The 7,649-nt window shown below is 45.3% G+C and overlaps 1 pseudogene; it reads right to left on the reverse strand.

The window, feature by feature from the left end:
• Positions 1–2,603: 2,603 nt before the first annotated feature.
• LOC147448712 (abscisic acid receptor PYL11 pseudogene) lies at positions 2,604–4,497 on the reverse strand (annotated as a pseudogene).
• Positions 4,498–7,649: the final 3,152 nt, after the last annotated feature.

The following is a 7,649-nucleotide window of genomic DNA, read 5'->3' on the forward strand; positions in this document are numbered from 1 at the left end:
TGGAATTATCCCAAGTGTAGTGGTGCAAAGCTATAGAGCTACTTGAAGCTCATTTCATGAATGAATAAACACAAGTTTATTTTGCATTACATCTCTTTTGTTTATGGTGAGCTTGTGATGGCTTAGCAAATACTCAAGATCATGTTTATGAGTCCAAGTTAATTGATCTTGGAACGTAATTCGCTTGAGTGATAATCTAGCCAACACACTCTCACTTCTGCGCACGATGTTTCTCTTTCATCCACCCTTGCAAGCACGATCCAATTCCCATCATGGGTTCAATGCAAGCTGGCAACTATCGAGGGAAGATAATTGAAACCTTGGCCAAGATACTTTCTTAACCACCCAACCCCATCACACAAAACTGAAGTAACTACCTATCACAATTATGACATGTTTGATTCAAAGTAGTAGCATTTTGTATGTTGGATGACAACCTTATGTCTGCTAACTAGCATATCCTATGTGCCAAGTAGCATATCCGATATGCCACTCCAATACGCTAATTGGCATATTAAGAATGCTTGTTAGCATATCTAACATGTTGCTTAGCATATAAGGCATGCTAAGTAACATAAGCCGTATGCTAACTAGCTTGTTCAATACGCTAGCAAGACGGTGTACTAATTAGAATAATGGGTATGCAGCATATGGTGTGTGCTAACCAACATTTCGATATGCTAACTAGCAAATGTAGTATGCAAACTAGCACACGGCGTACTCCAACTAGCATATTGTTATGCTAATTTCCATATCCAATAGTATAACTCACATGTCTAATTTCCATATCCAATAGTATAACTCACATGTCGTTATATGCTTACAAGCATACATGTAACATATCATTATGCTAGCTAGCATATCGGGTCTGCTAGGTAGCAATTCAATATGCTAGCTATCTTATTGGATATTCTAGCTAGCATATAGGTTTAATGGGTAGTATACCCAAATATGCCAGCTCGCATATTTGGTAATCAGATGAGCCATGTACCTTATCCATTCATATAGGTATGCTAGCTAGCATATCTTGTACGCTAACTATCATATTGGGAATGCTCACTAGCATGTCCTGTAGAATTTCCATATTTGGTATGCTAGCTAGCATGTCCTGTAAGCTAAATGTCATATTCAGTAAGCTATATGACAGCTACCTTATCCTGAATGCTAACTATCATATTGGGTGTGCTAGCTATAGCATGTCCTATATGCTAACTTTAGTAGTGGGGTATGCAAGCTTGCATGTAGGGTAAGCTCGCTAAAAAATTATGTAGATTAGCATTACGTCATTATTTTAAGGCCCTATGTTAATAGTGATCAACATAAGTAGCTAATAACTAATTTTGTGTATGCCTTAAGGTATGTCAAGAGAGGTATAAGGGATTTCACATGGATGATGAGATCATGGAAGAGGATAGAAGCGTTGATGGGGACAAACCTGAAGAAACTTGGGAGACCATGCCAAGGAGGAGGGGAATGAGAAGGACAAGATAGGTGGAGACAGGACAAAAGCTACTCCAGAGATTACTACAGTCAAACTTGCATGATAGAGAAACACTTGATGGATTCGGACGCAGAGGTTGTAAAGAGAAAAGATGGTGCAAACTGGGGTAACATGCTGGGTTCCCCTTACCTAAAGTCAAATTGCTGATGAGAGGCAAGGAGAACCTAGTTACCCTAGTCTTAGCTCTGCCATATTGCCCCTGTCCCTCTACAAGCAAGCACCGTTGATCCCTTGTAGCCTCTTTACCATATGTGCTCTAAATTTACCCTGATTTAGCCTGATCGATTGCACAAGTAAAGTAGCAACAGACTCAGGTTGTACTCCCTGATGTTTTGATTCAAATCACCATTTTGAGTAGACCAGGAAAAGATTTGTCTCCCTTCCTGAATGCAACCCTTTTCCCTTGCACATAGTAGCAAGAGCTCCGGCATTCTCCTTTACTCTAGAGAGAGACATAATCAGATGTATGGGGCTTGAGAAGCAAAAAGTTCTGCAATACTTGTGGTTCTAGCTTGCATTTATCGAAATGCCTTGGAGAAAGGCTTGAAGAAGGTACAAAATAGTACAAAAGAAATACTGACTCATCTCAAAAGCGAAGCCCCCATGGATGGCACGTAGCATTGCTATCCATGCAAGCGTTGCCGAAATGCAAAATGTGTAAACAACCAATATTGAGAACAAGCTAAAGAGAGATTGTACTATGCATCAAACACAAGAAGTTTTGGACAAATTCTCACAATTTTTCGCACATTGCGACTTACCTCAACATCATGAGCTTCTGTGAGGAAGGCGCCGGATACCTAGCTAGGTACAATTGGGGGTAGGGGACCGCCGGCCCCCACCTTGGGCGGTCCCCTACCCCCAATCGTACCTAGCTAGGTATGCGGTGCCTCTCGAGCAGAAGCTCATGATGTTATGCATTGTATGAAAAACAATGAGAAAGACTCCGTTTTGCTACATGAGAAAATTTCTAAATCTTCTTGTGAAAGAGAAACAACAACCCATATTGAGATGAAAGCCTCGGCTTCATAAGTTCCACCAAAAACACTCTTAAAAGAACCTGATTAATTGTGTGCCAACATGGTGAACATTACTAGCAATGTGCAAAACATCATAATACCAGTGTGGAAATACATTGTACATACATACATCCAGATAGCTTACTTATGACACATGCTTAGGCTTCCCTTCTACATGCTTCTGTCAAGATACATATGTAAAATAATTGTCCATCGTCATAACACTAAACAGATACATCCACCCAACAGCCTAGCCCACCTTACTGCCCAAGGAAAACATCAAAAAGGTTATCCTTGGCGGCAACGCAGCTCACGATCTATCGTACACTGCCTCAACACAAATCGATAATGGCGCACACATCCGTAATGAGGTCAACTAACAGAGTACATATTGCATTAGCAATACGCCAATACATACAAGAGAGTTTTACCCTTACCCTACATTAAACTGCCCTGAAGTTCCTCTTGTTTGCAACTAGCTTGAAGCTCTGCTATGCGCGCAAGGGACGTGAGATTGTATCCCACAATGGTATCCACAAAGGCTCTCGTGTCTTCCATCGTATTTCCATCAGGTACATCCACAACATAGGACTCTATTACCATTGTGTAGGGGTTTCCATCCAGCTCCAATACATGAAGTGTCGTTACAGAGTGGTAGTTGCGGAGCCGATGTTCGCCGCCCACAATTTGGAAGCCGAGTATGTGCCGCTCTTCATCCAGAATTTCGAGCCTCTCAGTGCTGGAGGCGGCTGGCAGGCCCGATACAAGCTCCACCTCTCTGGTGCTGCCCACTCTCCCATCTCCACGCATGGAGCACCTCTTGATGAAGTGTTTGTAGGCTTGGGGGTTGTCAAACTGTCGCACAACCGACCAGACAAGGTCGACAGGTGCGCAAATGCGCTGAACTACCATAGAGTGGCATTGATTAGGCCCAATTGCATGTGCATGGTACCTCCAGATGAGATAACGAAGCCGACCCAGCTCCTCATTGCTAAGCTTCTCAAGGCCATGTATGAAGTTTCTGAAGGAGTTGGGGTTGCTGCTGCTGCTGCCACCGCCTCTATCATTGGTGTCATTGGCACGCAGAGCCGCTAAGTCTGTTGCATCCCTTGGAAATCTCCATAGCTGGTGGACTATCATTGTCTTAATATTGACGACTTAAAAAGCAGGAAAGAGATGGATTTAGACGGATTATATACTCTAGCTTCGAAACCCTAACAAAAAACAGAGAAAAACAGAGTAAGATTAAGCAAATAGAAGAGAAGAAGGACAGCTGGGCTATGCACAAAGTGAAGAGAATTGACGGCCCAAATCCAAAAATGCCCAAAATGAGAAGGCAAACCAGAGAACGAACAAGAGCGCTGGGATAGAAACAAGAAAATTTTAATGAAAGAGACTTGGAAAAGAGGGGAAACAAGTACACAGAGAGGAGAAGAGGATCGAGAGAGAGTCGAGAGAGAGAGAGAGAGAGAGAGAGAGAGAGTGCGCGCACACAAAGAACCAGATGCTTGCTTCAAGTTGATTGTGTTCGGTTGGGCAAACACACCAACAAGCCAGATAAATGCACATCCAAAAGGGAAAGAAAAGGTGAAAGCTCTCTCTGTGGCTTGAGAGTAGTGGAGAGGGAGGACAAAGCCTTGCCACTTTTGACAGCAGAGGAAGGGAGTCCGGACCCTCTCGTCCTGCAGTACCCACCCACATCGCTTATGATTGACACAATATACACACACATGGACACCTCTTGGCACTCACATGGGTATTCCCCAGTCCACATTCCACAACCCAACAAATTGGAAAGGGATTCGGGAAGATTGAAAAGAAAGCAACTGGTGCCTCCTCTTTCTGTGCAACCGCGGCTGAACCGCCCAAGTGGAGGAAGGGGAAGGTAACCAAATCAATTGGGTAGAGGTCTAATCAATGTATGTGTGTGTGTGTGTGTTGTGTGTGTGAGAGAGAGAGACAGAGAGAGAGAGAGAGAGCGCCCAGATCTGGAAGAATGGAACAGATACCCCTAGCACAGATTTGATATCCTTTTATTATTGATTTTATTAAATTTCACACTTGCGATGCAAGGTTGAGACGTTGTTCCAAGATTTAGAGAGAGAAGTACATTCATTGTATATGGCCTCCTTGGCTCCTTACTACCTGCCGAGACTCTGATGAAAATGTAGGCACATGACGATGAGTACATGCTTGTAAAAATAAACACACGACCCGAGAGAGAGAGAGAGAGAGAGAGAATCAGAGAAAAGAGAAAAGGTGAAAACAGCCACCTTAGAGAGAAGGGTAGAAGAGCTCAGAGGAGGGAGAAGAGAGAGCCGGGGTCAATTTGGGGCAAAGATTGTATGCGTCACGAAGGGCACTTTGCTGGTTGGAAAAGAAATGGCGGAACCAGCAAGCAAGCTGCAAAGAGAGAGAGAGAGAGAGAGAGAGAGAGAGAGAGGTTGGGATCATGGGCATGATCGTTTCTTTTTGCTTCACAATTTCCAAATCACAGGCCGGTTCCCTCTCCGCGTTCCATTGACCACGACTCCACCGTTCATATAGATAACCCTCTTAAAAAGACCTACGTTGTAGTTAGAGTCGGGTCACACCCAAAGTGAGGAGGAACCTCAGGGATTTTCTTAAACCTAGTCGCACTTGCAGGGGACGGCGTGGGGGGTGCCGCTTAGGAGAAATTTTTGCTCAAAGTTGGAATCTTCCATTGGCTAAAGCCTTCAGAAAAATGCACCGCATGCTTTTCTTCCCAATTACTACCTTAATACCTTTATTTTTGCACAAAACAGTGCAAAGCTTGAAGGGCTATGAGAAGGCAAGGATTCAGCTATATATGGCGAATTCAAGTTCTCCTTCCGCTTGTTATTCACAAGTGTAACCCGACTCTTATGAGTTCCCACCTACTCCACTATATCCATGTCTCTCCTTTAGGTCCCTGTCACGCATGTCCAATGGAGAAGTGTGAGCTTGCTGCTTGTAGGTGGTAGCTACCTTTTTCATTGCTCAAGGTATTTCTAATCAATTCAATCACACAAGGCGGTATCCATCAAGTCATCTATAGCGTGCTTAACCAATCACATGCAGTTTTCTTAACCAATTTGTAGTGGTGGGGGGGGGGGGGGGGGGGGGGGGGGGGGGGGGTCAGGACAAGGGTCCTACGGGGCAAGGCCCAACCTAGGGGGTCAGGGACCTAGGCCAAGGGCCGGCTGGACCAGTGCAGACTAAGGATCCGCTTAGGGCAAGTGTTAGGAGCTATCCTATATAAGGGGCGGTAGGGAGGAGGATCCCAGGTTCAGTTACCCTAGGTCTTACATTGGTATCAGAGCTAGGAGAGAGGAAGGCCATGGAGGAGGGAAGGAGAAGGGGCTTGCTTCATATTCGTGCACGGCTAAGGGCATGCTTCTCTCTCTCTCTCTCTCTCTCTCTCTCTCTCTCTCTCTCTCTCTCTCTCTCTCTCTCTCTCTCTCTCTCTCTCTCTCGTCGCTTCGAGCTTGCCTGCCATGGCATGGGCAGGGTCCCTTGGAAGAAGGAAGAGGATAGGGTCGTAGGAGCAGCCCCTTCCATAGGGGCTCAAGCTTGCATGACCGAGAAGGAGCGTGAGTAAGCACCCTTACACAAGGGGAGGGCTGGAATCGACGGAGCACGGGTAAGCACCCTTACACAGGAGAGGGTCGGAATCGACCTGCGCGGAGCTGGGATTTTGTGAGCTCGTCCAGATCGCGGCGCCGTGCTGAGAAAAATTCGTCACACAGGCGGACGCCGTGGAGCAGCAGAGTGTTCAAACTCTCTCTCTCCCTCTTGCTCGTCATCGCGGCCTCTGCCGCCATAGCCAACCTTGGTGTTTTTTTTTTTTGGCCATCCCAGATTTGGCCGCCCACGGTAGGGCAAGGCCCTTGATTAAAATAGTTAAGGACGGGTGCCCATGGTTGGCCCCCATCCTCTCCTTAACCGCTCCGCCACGACTGTCAAGGCACCAGTTACATTGGGGGCAAGACGGACCTAATCTCCAGAAGATCTGCAATTAACGTCAACACCAAACGCATAAGAAGGAAGAGGGAGCGATTCAAGGAATTCGGTTTCGAGGCCGAACGAAGTTACCAATATCTGCTGCAGCAATTCTGCATAGTTTGCAGATTTTTTTTTTCGAATTCAACGGAGTCGGGATTATGATGACTTCGTTCCACCGCTCGAAGCGGGCTATAAGAATCGGTAAGCAAGTTCATGGTTGTGGTTTACATTTTGCATTCATGAAATCTTGCAGTCTGCAGATCTCTTCGTACTGTTGGCATGGCAAACAATTGTTGCCTCTGTTCTACAAGATTTTTTGGGACTAAGCAAAGTGCTTTCAATGTTTACGCCCTCGCATATATTTCAGTTGAAATTCCTTGACAAGGTCGATTCTTTTCGTCATGCTCTCTGCATGTCAACAACCGCCTCAGTTGGCTATCAGCAAGGCTTCAATTTTTGTGAAGCAAGGCTTCAAGTTAGGCATCTTGCATTGAGACTTGGGAGGAATTTGGTAATCTGCTTGCAGGTTCTTTCATTACATGCCAGATGGATGTATATGATACAAGGGACGTATATATGTACACGCGACAACCCTCTCTCGTGCAGCTGACTAGGTTATGAGTCGTTATGGAACGAGTTCTTCTCCATCAAAATTTCAAGATGACTGGTTACAGCGGGATAACTAGGCTTCTCACGTGTGCCACGATACTGCCCATTGACTTGTCATCAAGGGCATTGGCACGCCAGTTTGGGAAACTGTTACCATTGCATTTGCTCCCATTTTATGTGTGGCAACAACACATTATGATGCATCGCTACCAAGGCAGACTCTACAAGGCACTTATGGTTTCGGCTCTCATACTTGAGGTCGTTATAGTAGCCCAGGGCTTACAATTCTGCATGCACGGCATGCTAACCAGGTGGCATGAATTCCACCGCTTCATGGATTACACTTCCACTATCACACTCACAACTCTGTCAAGGACAGACTAAGTGATGGATTGTTTAATGTGTTTTTTGGTTGTTGTCAACACAACAACACTAAAAAGAACCAAAAATTTGGACTTGATTCCCAGGCAAAGTGCCAATGCCAAGTCATCCTCATACAATCACGACCCCTACAA

Source organism: Adiantum capillus-veneris, chromosome 10 (assembly GCF_014529385.1).
Source record: "Adiantum capillus-veneris isolate H3 chromosome 10, ASM1452938v2, whole genome shotgun sequence".
NCBI classification, from domain to species: Eukaryota; Viridiplantae; Streptophyta; class Polypodiopsida; order Polypodiales; family Pteridaceae; genus Adiantum; species Adiantum capillus-veneris.